Raw genomic sequence first — 17379 nt, 5'->3', positions numbered from 1 at the left:
CTGCGTTGGCGCTGGCAGCTAAATTTAGCGCCAGCACAGGGGGAAACGCAGGGGTGCGCCGTATTCCCTTAAATACGGCGCACCCCTGCGTTTCTAAAGTGATGCAGCGCGTCGCTGTCACTTTTGCCGCAGCACTGCGCTGCGCCACTTTACCTTAAATCTGGCCCCGAATTTTTTAATATTCGTTTTTTTACCCTGTCTCTTCCTCATTCTATTTCCTTTAATAATTTTCATTTAAGATGCTTAAAATTTGTACACGCAGCACTTTTCCTGGTGTGTGTGTGTGCTGTTTCTCTTCAGGTGCATCCCTCACCCTTTGTCTCCCTTTTTCGAAGTAATTTACAGATGATATTTCTTGTTCGATTCTTTTGAAAAATTACAGCATTTTTGTACTCTTCAAAAAATCTCAAGGGCATCGATTGCTGAAGTGAGCACGTTATTGATAAGAAACGTTTTCTTCAAGATGGCACAGAACTAGCTAGCTTTAAAACCTGATGCTTCATGTTTGGATGAGGGGGTGGGGGGGTCTTCACTTCTACGAAGTCTCGAGGCCGAGTTCGTTAAATATTTGATCTTATCCAAACTCACTCAGTTTGCCAATGAGGGCAACACGATTTTACCTTTGAACGGTGCTTTCAACTTTATCGCTTAACTACTAGATTCTACTAACACATCCATAATGATTTCAATCTTAGTGTAAAACATTGTTTTAGTATAATTGTTACTCAAAGAAAGTTTAAATATCATGAGAAGAAATACTCCATAAATTAATCAATACTGATTAAATGAAAGTGGCTGTAAAATGAATCACTAGCAATGATTTCTGAGGCTGTGTGTGTATATATATATATATATATATATATATATATATATATATATATATATATATATATATATATATATATATATATATATATATATTTAAAAGCGGCCAAATAGAAGGAATCGAGGAAATGAAATGAACTCTTCTAAATTGTTCATGATGCCAGCCACGTTGATAATTGCCTATAGTACATGACGGCCAAAGAGGCCAGGAAAACTGTGCTGTGCCCTCATTTCAAAAACAGCAGTGACACAACAATAAATAGCATTTTCATACACTTGTTTCTAATGGGCTCGCACCTAAACCACAAAAAAGATAATTCAGCAAGTCTTTGTACAGTAACTAAGCATCCTTATACATGTCACGTGATCTGTATTGACACATATAAAATTAACTACCAACAAGAAATTATCAATGAACTCGCAACAAAACTACTTTTGAAAAATCTGAAAACATGCCATCAACATGCAACCTAAAGAAACATATATCATTCAAATGTCAAAATAGAATGACTCAACACAGCGTAAGATTGTCACACTTGCAAGGTTCTTTATAAAAAATACTCACTCTTTTTTTACTTTTTATATATAGTTCAACTTGAACGTTGTTTCAAAACGTTCAGCAATATATGGCAGACCATTTAAAAAAGAAAACAACTCTACTTATAATTATAATTATACAGTGTAAAAAGAGAAAAATATGTTTAACTGTTTTCTGTCCTAAAAAAGCAGATGTGTGATAGGGGCTTCATCAAAGTCTTGGAGGAATCAAATCGGCGAACAAGGCACATTCAGTCCTAAAAATGAAAAGAATAAAACAATTAATACTCAATAGTAATAGTGTCTATGCCTAACCGTCACCCGTTTTGTTTTCTAGGTTCACTAAAGCGCTCAACAAAAGCTCAGTACACATATCATCTCATTATCGAAGTGTATGCTCTCTATAAATGTATACAAGCACAATTTTATGATATATAATGAAATTATCTCCTTTGCACAGTAACCTCCTCAGACAGGCAAAGGAAACAGTCTGAACTTCATTCAAATGAATACACCTTATCAGAACTCTCACGCTGACCCTGTTATCATGTGCTATAAAATTCTCTTACATATTTAAATGCATTTACTCTGAACCACCATCTCACGAAAATAGACCCTCAAAAGCTCTGGTGCCCCGCTCAATCTTCGCCAAAGCACTGCTGAAGTAATTTCTCACGTTGTTAACTTCTTTTAGGATATTAACCATTACTTATGCAGTATTTAATTTGTGCTGGTGGTTGCTGGTGTTGGACAAAAAGCACTGATGAATGGGGACCAGGACTAATGTCTGTCCTGCCGGTCTGGAGGAAGGAGGTTTAAGATTTTCAGCTGACGAGCCCTACAGTGAGTCGCCCAAGCAAAACACTGGCCTCCGAGTTTCTTGCCAGTTATCTTCTTCCATCCTACTATTGCCCTAGTCAAAATGTAGCCCATATTCTTCATCATGTTGAAAGCTTTTAACTTGGTGGAATTTACATGGACCCATCATGACATGGTATGGAATTTTGAAGCCGTTTAGAGTTCTTTGCTAATGTATTTCATTAAAGGTGATTGCTCATGGCTTACCCTTGTGCTTTTGCATTGCACTATAGCACCTGATGACATAGGTCATTTCAATAAATAGCTGCTTGAATGTGCCGTTCTGCACCTGGCTGATGCAAAGGTATGTTTATGATACTTCATGACAGGACTTGCAATTTTTTTTTTATTTTTTTTAATTGTTCTTTATTGACTTTTAGAAAACAAACCTCACAGAGAACTAAAAATAGTGCAGTAATCTCACATTGTGAATACAAGTGTACATCTTTGCCGATGCACAGCTCTTAACTACATGTACATGGTGCAGCATTATAAGTGCAAAGCCATTTAACTGAAGGGGAACAGACAATATCAACAACTTCAACTAGTCAATAGTTACCAGTTCTGTCCCAACTCCACCCAGCACATAATCCCAGTGACGTATCCCTCCTGTATAAGTTAGAGAGACAGCAGTGGAGGTGAAGAGAAAGGAGAAATGTGCTACAAGAACAACTCCCTCCTATCAATGTAGTACGAGAACGATTCCCAACACTCTTGAGCAATAAGACCTAGACTGTCCCTTTAGGTCGGCCTATCATTGGACTTAGGGTTAATGGCCAGCAGAAGCGGCTCCCAGTTCAATATCAGAGAGGTCTACCCATGGAGCTGACAAGGCGAGTTTGTATCGGACTCTTATCATATCGATAGAGATCTTTTCGCCAAAACTTCAGGTCTGGGGCATTACGAGCTTTTCAGTGCACAGTGATTAGACTCTTGGCTTGGACCAGGGCCAGGTGAATGAACTGTGCAGTGGACATATTAGCTTCTATCCTTGTCATGAGGCCTAGAAGACATAATTTGGGTTTGTCGAGGCCCACTGTCCCCCTTCATATCCCCAGTTGGGTGGTGAGGGTCTTCCACCAGCGCTACATTACTCTGCAGGACCACAGCATATGTGACTCCCGCTTGGCCATACCTGGGGCACAGCATAGGTGTCTGAGGGTACATGGCCTGCAGGCGTATGGGTGTTAGGTATGTTCTATGGAGAAAAGTAAACTGAACCAGTTTCAAGCGAGCATTTATCAAATCACAGTGCACATCTTGGAGGGCCCAATCCCGTTCAGCGTCAGTAAGAGAGATACTTAGGTCTCTGTCCCGTTTGCCACTCAATAAGGCAAGTGTCTTAAGCCCAGTTCTTCATATAACCCAATATGCCAATGTAATATAATTCCAGTCATTACCCATGTCCACAGTATGCGGGTGAATGGGTCCTATTGTGGTTCATCAGCGCCTCCACTCCCTCCTCCCCATCACACACGTGTCACCACCTTTGTCACTGCTGCATGCGTCAGGAAATGCCCTAGGGGAAGATCATGTGCCTTTTGAAATTTCTCAAAGGGCGTGAGGCAGCCAGTCATATAGGGCTCCAAGTGTTGTTATTCCCGCACAGGCCCAGAGGCATCTGGTCACATTGGTGGTAAGGAAGGAAGGGGAAGGACCATAATAAAACCTGAGAGGCATAGGGGGTCGTATTGAATCAACAGCATAGGTAGCAGAGACAGCTGCAGTGTGCCGCTCTTAGTAGCATAGACCCAGGCTGGGTAATGCAACGGTGGCCCACAATATATTCTCCAAAGCCTTTGCAATGGAGTCCACACTTCACGTATGTAAGCTCAAAGGAGGAGCCAGGGCTGACCAAACCAGGCATTCCTTGATGTTGAGTGGCCAAATAGTAAGTCTTAAAGTCCAGAAACCCTAGCCCACCGCCCTCAAGCTGGAGGTAAGGGTATCCAAGGTGACTTGTCTCCAGCTTGCTTCCCATACCAGTTCTGTCAGCAAGATGGCCAAATCTGGGAAAAAGTAATCTGTCAGCTGTAAAGGGATATTGGTGAAGAAGTACAGGAACCATGGTAATAGCACTATTTCGGCCAGGTCCAGCTGCCTATCACCAATAAGCCTGTGGAAGCCTTAGTTGAGGTCAGCACCCCACGAGGTGGCCATGCACATCTTGAAGATCTCTATATACACATACACCCAGGTATCGAAACATGGATCGATCTACTGGGAATCCTCCAAAAACATGTGCAGGCAAGCAGCCAATATTAGTATAGCTCGCTGAACAGCACCAGCAGGCCAGACATATAGTCTCACATAAACAACAAGATGTCATCTGCATACAGCAAGAAGATATGCCTTCAATTCAATTTTATTGGAACATTTTCAGCCCCATGTCAGGATCATAACAAGAATATCCTAATTACTAAGATTGCCATCAAACATTATAATTTAGTTTTATAAACAATTGAAGAAGGAAATTCAGTATAAGAACAAAGATAATTCTGTATATTTTGCTACGACATTAAAAGAGCATTTCTGCTCAAGAGTGCAAGAAATGCAATATGATGAAAAAGTATGTAAAAATTCAGGATGATGGGAACAGAACCTGCAATTTGATTTAAATGCTATTCTTTGGGCTTTATTTGTCATGGTCTTTCCAGGCATATCAAGAGTACACTCACGCCCTTGCTAACTTTTGCTGTAGCTTTGGCCACTGAGGGGCATATTTATACTCTGTTTGCGCCGGAATTGCGTTGTTTTTTGTTTACGCAAATCCGACGCAAAGCTAACTCCATAGTTATACTTTGGCGTTAGACCCGTCTAGCGCCAAAGATCTTGGAGTTTGCGTCATTTTTTAGCGTGGACACCTACCTTGCGTTAATGATATGCAAGGTAGGCGTTCCCGTCTAAAAAATTACTCCAAGGCATGTGCGCCTTATTTAAACTCCCGTGCAAAAATGACGCACGGAAGTGGGCGGGTCAAAAAAAATGACATCCAGCCGCTTTTGCGTAATTTTTTAACGCCTGGTCAGGGCAGGCGTTAAGGGACCTGTGGGCTCGGAAGGAGCCCAGAGGTGCCCTCCCATGCCCCCAGGGACACCCCCTGCCACCCTTGCCCACCCCAGGAGGACGCCCAAGGATGGAGGGACCCATCCCAGGGAACTTAAGGTAAGTAATTTATTTTTATTTTTTTGTGGCATAGGGGGGCCTGATTTGTGCCCCCCTACATGCCACTATGCCCAATGACCATGCCCAGGGGACATAAGTCCCCTGGGCATGGCCATTGGGCAAGGGGGCATGACTCCTGTCTGTGCTAAGACAGGAGTCATTTCAATGGGGGTTGGGAGTAAAAAAAAATGGCGCAAATCGGGTTGAGGCCAAAATTTTGCCTCAGACCTGACTTGCCCCATTTTTTGACGCCTAAGCTCCATTTTCCCCTACGCCGGCGCAGCCTGGTGTGGGTAATTTTTTTTGACGCACACCAGTCAGCTGCGCCGGCTAACGGCATTCCATAAATAAGGCGCCCGCATGGCGCTTTGGAATGGCGTTAGCCGGCATTAAATTTTTTGACGCACAACTGCGTTGGCGCAGTTGTGTGTCAAAAAGTATAAATATGGCCCTGAGTTTTTCCAGCAACAAAAGATTCTTAATTGAGGCCTGAGGTGGTGGTAAGAGGAATACCAAAATACATTTAAAATTTGATGGTCTATGTCATCCTCTTAATAAAGGGGCCATCCGTAAGTTATGCTCTTAAAGTGCCCCTGTTCTTTGTGGGCCTCTATGAGGAACCCAGACACCACTGATGTGTTCTCTGTCTGTTGACTGCACAGTAGAAAAAACAGTGCTTTGTGCACATTCGTATTCCCTGCTCCGTTTTCGAGGACACTCCGGTTTGTGTGGATGCAATGTATAATGGGCATAGCAACAAAAGGTGCCCCAGAGATTCTGTTTGGTTTATTACATCCAAGTGCATTGTCTGTATCACCCGCCCATCTTGTCTGAATAGCTATCACAGATGTTGAATTGCATCTTACTTCCTCAAAGAGCATCCCCTCTGCCATGGAGATGACTGTAAACGTACATGGTGTGGGTAATTATTGAGGACACAAATCTCCATACATGCAATGGAATGCAAATTTGCAATATTTCAGTTATTTTTAACTTTTTTTCTCATGTGATTGTCTTTTCAAATCAAGTAGGGAGTCATCTTTTGGACTGCTGATGTTAGACCTAAAATGTGCACAGTTCCTGCAAGTGACATAGCCATTCTGTGTTTGGTTTCATGCACTGGATTCATCTCAGCACTAGAACACAATGTTGATCTTTATTTATATTGTTTTGTGGTAGATGGGGCTATTCTGGCTTGCTGTGTCTGCTTGCCAGGTCATTTTACGAGTGCTACTGATCACATCAAGGTCTCCTCCTACTCTTCTTTTAGTGGGGATGACAACAATGCTCTTCAGTGAAATCTCTGTAAAGTGGAGACCCTAATTATGGGCTTGAAATACAGTATTACAAAATTAACTGACTCCCATCTATTTTCCCAGAATGTTATCTGTAGACTGATCTAAGGTGTTATGAGGTAATATTTTGTCTTTGCATCCTTGAAAGTCCACCATAATGTTTAGGCTTGGATGATTTTACATAGTGGATCAACTAAGACACACTACAAACCCTGAACAGAAACTCAGATTAAACATCTCCAATTCAGAAAAAATGGTTCAACACAATATCTTCATTCTGTTTGTAAACACCATGATGAGTGCAGAAGGGCAGAAAGTGGTGGAATGAGAGAGGCAGACAGAGGGGGGGCAATCTGACGATCACAACATGCAAGAATCAAACTACTGAAAAACCCACCACCTCAAACTAAACAACTGCCACACACAGGGAGACAGTTACATGCTAAACAAATCGTACGTCCAAGGAAGGGGACCACTGTATAGTCCCTACTCTCTGGATGAAGATTGTTCAGTCTCAGCAGTCTCCTTTTCCCTTCAAGTCCAGAAATGGTGCTGAAGATTCTATTTGCATGAACACTCAAACCTGTGATATTAGCACCTTCTTTATGAACTGTAAATATTGCCGGCTTCTCTGTGAGGAGTAACTATAGTTAAGGAACAGTAAAGTGTTCACTCCGTCGAGGGACACCTCCAGTTGGCCCCAAGCTGCACGCAGGAATGGCTCCCTCACTGTAGCACTGCTATGCCTATGGTTGACAAATGGTTGATGAACAATGATCTGGAAAGAGTAGTCAACTGTTAGAACTTACCTCACCTAGACCCTCTGGATTGTGACAACAAGGGAACTGTCCTTTGTGGGCCATTTCAGGATTCCCAAAAGGTGGATGTTGTGTGCTATAATTCCGTCCTCCATGTGTCTGACTTGAGCATCAAGGTACACCAATGAGACCAAAGCTGCACCTCTGAAATCTTAATTTAAAATCCTCTCATCTATTAGTTTCTATACTGAGGTTTTCAAACCAGCAGTAGAACTGGACGCCCCTCACAATTTATCCTGTAATTTATGTATGTGCTGCTCCTTGAAGATTAAAGATTGATCTATCAATATGACTTTCTTTTATTTGTTGTGTTTTGTAAGTCATGCAAAGCCTGCAAAATTCAGAAAGTCCTACTGGGCTGAATCTTGGCCACTGACAACCTTTGGATGCTCCTTGGGCACCTCTGTGTCTTTCCTTCTAAGAAAGGATCTTGGTAAAAAAAGTCTCTTTTTTCACTTTTGTTTCTCAATTTACCTTCTTTAGGGACGATGGTGAAGTACTCTGATTCCCAGACACTGCACTGTCAACTGTCCCTTAGCAGACAAAGAAAGGTGAGCTCAATGATTGGTATCCCCACCCCAGAGTCTAAAATCACAGATAATCACTCTTCAGTGTCATGTTGCTACATCTAAAGCCCAATGACAGCCCAATCTCTCCATACAGCTCATTCACCTTCTTCATTGTCCTTGCTGCAGCAACATGAGGAGAAAGGGAAATAATACAGATATCATTGATTCGCTTTCTACAGTCATTTGCCCTTCACACCACCTCTCAAAATCTCTAATGGTGGCATGTTCAATGGACATGTTCTCAGGTGGTCTACCCCTTGTTGGGTCTCTCACCTCTACAGCCTGGGTCTAGGACAGTGCTATCTTTGTTTATGGAAGGCTTGGAGGTGATTCTTGCATTTTATTTTTGTACAGACACGAAATAGCTACCTCATAGGCGCATCAGCAGGACAAGTGCTTTTCTGCTTGTTTAGTGAGCTCTACCTTCAAACCAATCACAGGACCACACAAGATGGAGCTGCACAGGAGGCCCCACAGAAAACATCTCCCAGAACTCGCCTAACTCTAAGCCTTCCTCCATAGTGTTTAATAACCTGAACAAGAAAAAGTCATTGCAACATACTGAATACAATCATAGTCCCCCACAAATAATATTAGCAGGTATAAATGCTCTTATAAAGTGATTTAACATGCAAGTATATATTCACTGAAAATCTACAAAGGCTAAAGTGACATTATAGTTGTTGAAATAATCCAAAAAACAAAAAAAAACTGAAATTCACAAATTATAGTTTACTGAGCTAACTTCAACTTGTTCTCCTGCCATCACTCATGACATGTTAAATGACATCATTAATTACATCAATGGTGACATCTAAAATGACATGTATTATTATAACGATTGTCCCGCAGGACTCATTCAAAAGTGGTACCTTCTTATGTTCCTTAGAAGGAACCCAGATTTACTCAGACTTATTAATCGGACCAACATTAATTATAAAGAATATAAAACAGAGGACTGATATAGTATGCATGCTGTAATGGTTTGACTTAAATTTGACTCAAGTTAAGTGTAACAGTAAACAAAATAAGTGATCATAGTGCAGGCATCACAATGCTCCAATGGGGATTAAATATATATAAAGAACATAGATAAAAGACACTGTACAATACCCAGTGGTTGTATGCATCGATTGCTAAAATTTTCAACAGGGTTTGCATATGTCAGAGTGGAATCACTTGAACTTAAATTACACGCAGTAAACAAGAGGGAGGGTTTGACACACAGACACACTCACACGCACACACACTCTCTCACTCTCTCACTCACTCACTCTATCTCACGACATGATTGATGACAATCTAATCTAATTATTGTAAGATATCTTCTTAGGGCGAAAGGATGCAATACTACGTCCAAATCTTGTTCTTCTTCCCACCTTAGCCTTCCCATCAGCTAATTTTTCACTATGTTAGTAGTGCATGCTCTCTCCTGCAAACTGAGGGGCACATATACAATCACTTGACACAGGGGAGCACCTCAAGCCTTCTTGCGGCACTGCCCTGCGTCTAAAGAAAAGGGCAGGAATGTGCCGTATCTATAAGATTCGGTGCATTCCTGTCCTTCTCCCCTGTGGTGGTGCACAATGAGCTGCCATGAGCCTGTGCGGGCATTCTTACACGATGGTGCATGAGTGTCCGCTTTGCAGGGATGATTTTTTTGTGCAGGAAGGGACACCTACCTGCACAAAAACAATCTTGAGAGGTGTTTTCCTCTTTCTGTAGGAAAAGCAAAGAGAAATAAAGGTATTTCTCTTTGTTGCACCTCCATTACACCTCCCCTGTGGACGCATAGGCTTTTGTCGCATTCCCAGGCTACAGAATCTTGTAAATCTGGGATTGTGTCAAGTGCCATAAGTGTTACGTGGGAACATGCACCGTAACACCCATGGCACGCCTCTCTGTTGCAGGGTGAGTCAACGCAGTGAATTGCGCTGGGTTGACTCAGTCCCAGTGCTTAATTTGTAAATAAAAAGGTGCCGGTGCCGGTGCCCAAAGCACTCCTCTTAAACACAAGGTGGCTGTAATTAAATGTGGGAACATGGAATACTGAGGCGGCGTAATCCGAACACGGAATACTGAGGCGGCGTAATCCGAACACGGAATACTGAGGCGGCGTAATCCTGAAGCCATCTCGGACCTCTTCAATCCATGTAAAGCCACTAGCTGCCCCTTCAGATCACTCTTGCAGTTTACTACTTTCTTCCTTTGTGAAGCTTTTTCATTTTTCTCTTCCTCTGTCTTTCCCATATGTGTCTTTTGCTCGCAGCAAATGCTTCAGCCAGGAGAATAAGCTCCAGCCCCTCAAAAATAAGCGCCGGTGCTCAGCACCGGAAACAACAAGCACAAATTAAGCACTGCTCAGTCCATATTTACAAGGCCATGCAAAGCAATGCAGGGTGGCTTTATGTGGCCTTGTAAATATGGCCATGAGTCTTTGCTTCCCCCAAATACCCCGACGATGAAGTTTGAAAGCAGCATCCAGGGTATGGATTCTAGCTAAACGGTGCTTAATATAAGCCACTATTGCATTTTGTGCGTTTTTGTATTGAGAAGAAGCTGATAAATAAACCAAATATAAATTTTGAATACATTATATCTAGTTCATAAACATTATAGTCATAATTGCATTCATGGCAAATCATGACATAACTAGGCATACGCACAATTCATGTATGCTTTTCTTAAGCAACTATTTAACGTCAAGTGATGCTCAATTCTTAATAAAATGCAGCCACATTGCACTATGATAGAATTGTTCTTCTTGAATAACACTTAAACGGTTCCTGGTGCACAAAGCACGGATACCTTCATGGTTTCTGAATATTTTGCAATACTGTGATCACCTGTTTAAAAAACAGGGACTATATTGTCTCCCTTTCAAAAAAGTGGTATCTCACGCATACTTGAAATGATTCTAAACACGGTACAAATGTCCACTTCGGATTTATATAATTAATTGTAATTTGAATGGATGTATATATCTGACTTCTATAGCACACGTCGATCACAAGGCAATGGAGAGCTGTGCATGAGGATGGTTTTACACTGAAGTGAGGATGCTGGTTTAAGGCTCACAGGAATGGTCGGACAGCAAGGGAACTGGCAGAACTGTGGTGGGAGGAAGGAGCAGCGTGAGCACTTACTTCTCCGGGAGTCTTCCAGCATCAGTACTTCAAGAGATGAGTATTCAGCTCATTACAGAAGTGGAGAAAGGATGGAGCCAACTCGCTCTGGACTGCAGCTAAGGGACAGATTCTCATTTCTCGGGAGTGCCAACCCACCTTGCGTCATTGAGATGCAAGGTAGACTTTCCCTTCGTAAAGATGAAGCTAGCCCCCCAGCGCCATTTTTAACACCCAATGCTGAAACGACGTACAAGTGGGAGGCAGAGCTAAATAATGGCACTAAGCCAGCTTAGCGCCATTATTTAACGCCTGGTAACACCAGGCGTTAATGTGCAGGTAGGCCCATTTCCATGGGGAAACACCATGAAATGGGCACAAAGATGCCCACCACAACTCCCAGCACCACCACCACCACCACCCACACCACAGGGACACTACAGGAGGAGGGAACCCATCCAAGGTAAATTGCAGCTATTTGTATGTGTGTGGTGTGCCACTGGGGGCCCCTTACATGGGGCCCCCTGTCTGGCACTGGATATTTTGTGCTTGCCCTGGGGACACTGGTCCCCTGTGGCGGGCATTCGTGTAGTGATAATGACTCCTGTCTATACTTATACAGGAGTAATTTTTTGGCTGCTTGTGCATAAAAAAATGACGCCAGGCTGAATAGCGGCAGATATTTTGCCATTAATCAGCCTAATGTCATTTTTGACCCACTAGCACCATTTCCCCTAACGCCATCTGTCACCGGCTGGTGTCTTTCTTTGAGATGCTAGCCATTCTTTGGTGACATCATGCGTCATTTTATAAATATGGCACATGATAGGGAATGGCTTTAGGGAATGGCGTTAGCTTGAGTTTAAAAAAAATGACGCACAACTGCGCTAGTGAAGGTGTGTGCCATTTTTCATAATATGGGCCTTGATGTTTTCTAAGCTAGTTTCAAGAGTAACTAATTAAAATGCCAAGCTCCCCAGGGATATGGAAGATACCCTTGTCACAATGGAAAATCTGAACTACTCCATTTTGTGCTGGGTAGATCACCTACATGGTTCACGTACTAAAATTGAAGGTTGTACAGTTCATTTATTGACAGTGAAGGACAAGGTTTACACACATCCTCGCCTGGCTGTATAAGTTGAGAATGACTGGTCAGCTATATTGAAATGCTGTACTCAGTCCCTGCACAAGAGAGCCCTAACGCCCTCATTCATGGACCCCACGAATCTCAAGAAGTAAATGCAGCATGTAAATACTAACAGTATGAAGTGCAATGCTTTCTGTGTGCACAATTACCATGCCATTAAGTTTATCAGACCTTAAAATGGTGGATAAGCTGGTAATTCTGCATGTTTTCCCCCATTATGAGGTGCGCAAACTGAGGATGTGTGCAGCTTGCCTGGACAACTAGAACCAGGTGTCACCTTCCACAAACTGTGTAGGAAAAATCCTGAGGGCTGCTGCATTACTGGAACATTTGGAATCCCTATATGGGCACAAACTCCTGGTTGTGCCTAAGTCAGCATTTAGGTGTGCCCTTTAATGAGTCTAGGAGTGTAATTTGATGCCCTATACAGGAACAAATGCTATCTAATAATAATCCAATTTCTTATCGACTGTCGCAGTTTGGTGGGAGAAGCTTATCACAACTGTAAAAGTTCAAAATAACTATTATTTATAACCTCTGCAAATATGCTTCAATGTGGGCAACAATGTAGACACCAGGGCGCACATTTACTACCATTTGTCGTCTGGGTCACCTTTTAACACACTAAACACAATATATATTTCTGGATTTACTAAGCCACATAAATCCTGGTTTGTGTGGCTTTCAGGTGGACTGGAAACTCAAAGCAGTCCTGGCAATTTTGACGGACCAGGTCTTAGGGGGAGATTGAAGGGCGGGTGCAAGTGTGAAGCACTGCTGCTTTTGTTACTGGAGGCCGAAATTGAAGCACCACTACAAAACCGGCCCCTACTGCTGCAAACCCAGCCTCCACCCTTCCAGCCTCCCACAGAAACGGCCGATGCCCGCTATGGGCAGTCAGGTGCTGGTGGCCTTGCATGATTTAGTAAACAAAAAAGCAATGCAATGCAGCGCATAACCCTGCCTTGGGTTATGTTGCCTAGGGGAGGCATTCCATGGGTGGAGCTAGGCATTCCCATGCATCCACAGATGATTTTTTATATAACCCCAGATTTGCCAAAGGCAGTAAATGTGGGTTTGCAACAAAATGGTGAATCTAACCTAGGCTGGAATAACGAGGTGAAATACCTTCACTTCTCCTCATTACTTCCTCTTTCTATCTAATTTGCATTCTTCAGTACACATAGAAAGAGAAATATGCTTCTAAGGATTCTTTTTCTGCAGGAAGCAGAGCTTAATTTGAGGCAGTAGTTTCCGGTGCTCGGCACCAGCACTCAAGTGTCAACAACAGGACTTACAGCAGTCTGCCACATGATGGCACTGTTTGTATACTTTAGAGATGAGGAGGGTAACACCTCTTGTATGTTAATTCAATATACATTTAAAATGACTAATTCATGCCACCAACACCATTCTGATAGCTTTGGGAACAGTCTGAATTGTCACACTTGTAGGAGTGTGAGGATTAGTAGTTGTGCGGGTGATGTCATTGGCAGTGCTGGCAGAGGCAATGGGCAAGAAGTAGTGGCCTTTAATAAGTGCCCTGGCACTTATATTTTTACAAATTAAGCACTGGCAGGAAGGTATCCCTTCCTTCAAAAAACAAACAACCCTGTGCACTCAGCGCAGCACAGCACAGCAAGTTGACTTGCTGGGTTGTCTTGCGTGAAAGACTAGTAAATCTGGCCCCTTCTCACAAGCTCATCCAGCTTAGTTTGGAGGGTGGGTGAAAGAGAATGAAAATGCTAAATAGTTATTAGAACTCGGTTGCACAATGCAACATGATTAGGATTTCCTGCAAATGCAGCCAGAGTCCTCTCAGTGAAACTTGTCTCTGAGATACACATAGGGTTTGGGCTGAAAGGGGGCCCCTGAAGGATTGATTGCCTGTCTGCACTTCAGGGGCTTCCGTGGCAGGAGGGCGGCCATTTTAGGGTCACTCTGCATTGTCAGGCCAGGGTTGTGCAAAATATATATTTGGGTGCTCTGAGAACAGTGCGTAATTTGCAGATCTGGATGTGGCATTTGCATGTGTTTTCAGAATCAACATCTTGCAGCACAGTTCGTGTTTGCTTCATATTTTTTCCATCAATAAATCAATCTGGGAACATTTCTCAGAACAGTCTGTAGCAAGCACGGGGGGGGGGGGGGCTGGGAGAGGATGCTGCGCTCCAGAAGGTTTTTGCAAAATGTATAACAAAAGCAAATAGTTTGGCAGTGGTTCCCAGTAACCTTGGTATTCTCTGACCGAAATAGACTTAGATGCATTAATGGCCACTGGATAATCTGTGAGATGTGTTTGCAAGAACTAAAAGAAGCCAGATCGTTCCATGCCACGTGGTTTCCTTTTCAGGATAGTTATGTCGTTATGTGCGCTACAACCTGCAAATGCGTCCCCTCGGAGCCAAACGCTTTTGGTTGATTCTGTTTATTTCCATATCACCAAAACCTCACCGTCTTTGTCTTCGCTCAGGTCCTTTGCTGCGCTTTCGCTTTGCCCTCCTGCCCTGGAATGCCGGGGCACTCCCACCTGTCAGTCATCACTCTCCACCTTCTAATCACAAGTCAAACGAAAATCCTTCTTCACCCTGCACTGACATTCTCCCTCCCTTCAGCCCCCCCTTTAAGACACCCAGATAGTCTTGATAAGCCCTTTGGGGTAGAGAGGTCGCTATTTCACCTGCGGTATTTCCACCCAAATGACATCAACATAAGCAGCATATATACTTCCACATTATTATGTAAGTGTATGTTTTCTTGCTTTGTCAAAAATATGCAATAATAAATCTTATTGCAGCTCTGCTCAGAGTGAGGTAAAAATGGGTCCATCACTGCGGAATATTAGAAAACCTTACCTTTCCTTCAAGAAATATCAGTGCTCTGATGTCAGATATTTAGGCATTCCAACAAGGTAAGGTTTTGTAACTTACCTTCTTGAACTTGTAACCCTTGTTGGAGCATACATTTTAATAATGTTTTTAGTGACCAGAAGTCAGCATTTGATGTCATTTGTACTCATATTTAAAAGCCTAACATAGAGAAAAAGTTGCGCTGACACATAGTGTACACTTTAAATTTTATGAGACATTGTGCCAACCAGGACTGACAAAGCGCTAACATGATTTAAAACAATGTTGAAATATATTTTACTAATTAGAATGAACTATTAGTAGTAGAAATGCATATGATTTATAATGATTTATGATTAATTAGTTTAAAGTTACATGTGTGCAGAAAAAAAATGCCCATCTCTGTCATAATTAATGTGGTGCCATAACAATGATTGCAATTATTAATGAAATGCTCTTGCATATTTTGAGGATATATTATTAATGCTGAATTCATAAGTTTGCTTTGTATGTGTGTTTTATTAATGATGATATGAATGCATTATGGGGCATATTTCTAGGACCCTAGCGCCACCTTGTGCCACATTAATGTAATTTATTTTGAAGTTAATGTGACACAATGAGGCCAAAATCCCTGCGTCCTATTTACTGAGTGGCGCAATGCATGCATTGCACCACTCTGTAACTCTTTGCGCTTCATTATGCATGCGCCAGGCATAATGTATGCAAAGAGGGCGTTTCCCATGAGGGGAGCCTGGGAAAATGACATAAGGAAATCTATTAGATTTTCTTATGCCATGTTTATGGCACTTTTAAAGCCTGCTTAAGAGCACGCATTAAAAGGGGCCTTCCATTCTGTATAATGGGGCCCTATGTACTTTCAGGAGTAGCGCCAATATTTTGGCACTACTCCTGCAGAGTACACCAATAGCGTATGAAAGATTACGCTATTGCCCCCTACCCTGCATCATGGTGTGCAGTATTTTAAATACGGGGCACACATGGTGGCGGTACGGGTTGCGAAGGGGCGCAGGGAGATGTGGCGCTGCACTCAGTGCAGCACCGCTTTCCATAAATCCGCTCTTATATTACTTGCGTTAGCATAACTAGGCCTGAAGTCTTCCTATTTGCAGCAGCATGAAATGTGGAGTCATTTCTTTCTCTCTAACATGATTTTTTCCACTGGTTTGTTTCACATGATTATTAAAGAGTCCTATTGTACATTTTACACTGTAGTATCCTTTAATGTTTCGACATTGGAACATGGTGACTGAAAGGAGAGTAGTACTAATGTTTAAAAGAACTGGTCCTATAAGAAAGGAAAAAACTGTCTTGTGCCATTGGAAGGCACATGGATTGCAACAAGTGATGTACAAATTGTTAAGCTATTGGAGTCACGTGGAAAGGAGAAATGACTTCACACCAACCCTGGGAACATTGAAGGATGTTGCAAACTTGATTTGTGTAATATTTTGACTAATTATTGCCCCTTTTGCATAATGTGTACTCATCAAATGGACCAATAAAAATTATTTGAGTAATTTTAAGTATGGGAAGGGCTTGTATGTTTCAGTGGCAGTCCATTTAAAATCTTGTTCTGTTAACGTATCCTCTCTTGATTCTTGCACTGTATACTTGTCCCCTTGGATGTTCTCGATTTCCATGTGCACCCCATGTTCTGCACTTTCCCCCTGATGGTGCTTCTAACAGACTTTGCTGATGATCTTGATGCTTGGTTGATGAAACTGAATTGAATGTTGAACCTAGGAAAGGTATAGTCTAATGCAAATGTTACTTTCCCCTGACTTGCTTTCCTGAGTAGAGATAGCATGATGACTCCTGCCATTTTTGTTTTAGTTAGTCTAACTTAGCCCGAGACAGATGTTTTCTAAATTATTTTTGTCAATTCTTTCTGACTTTTGCCCACATGTGTAGTAGTAGGGAGAACATATGTCCTAATCCATCCCCGAATTCTGAATATATGCAATTGAGTTGACTAATGTATTCATTGTCTGAAGTGAAAGGTTTTTCTGTCTCACAAGTGAGGCTTTATTAATATGCAGTATTGTTCTTGAATGTCTAATGGTGTTAATGTTGAGAAGATTAAACTTGTTTTGTAGATTTGGTCAGCCTATGGTGTTCATTTTATCTTTACAATTTGATTCTGCACACTAATTATGTGTCTTTG

General features: G+C 42.1%; 1 protein-coding gene across 2 annotated transcripts in view; it reads right to left on the bottom strand.

Moving 5' to 3' along the window:
* Nucleotides 1-888: 888 nt before the first annotated feature.
* Nucleotides 889-17379, bottom strand: part of RBPMS (RNA binding protein, mRNA processing factor) — a 693723-nt gene continuing 677232 nt past the window's right edge. For both annotated transcript variants that reach the window (XM_069237362.1, XM_069237369.1), the window contains exon 9: nt 889-1619. The gene's annotated coding sequence lies outside the window, so the exon portion shown is untranslated. The remainder of the gene's footprint in view (nt 1620-17379) is intronic.

Source organism: Pleurodeles waltl, chromosome 1_2, assembly GCF_031143425.1.
Source record: "Pleurodeles waltl isolate 20211129_DDA chromosome 1_2, aPleWal1.hap1.20221129, whole genome shotgun sequence".
Lineage (NCBI taxonomy): Eukaryota > Metazoa > Chordata > Amphibia > Caudata > Salamandridae > Pleurodeles > Pleurodeles waltl.
Note: the sequence above shows the minus strand (reverse complement) of the source record. Positions and strands in the feature narration are given on the sequence as shown.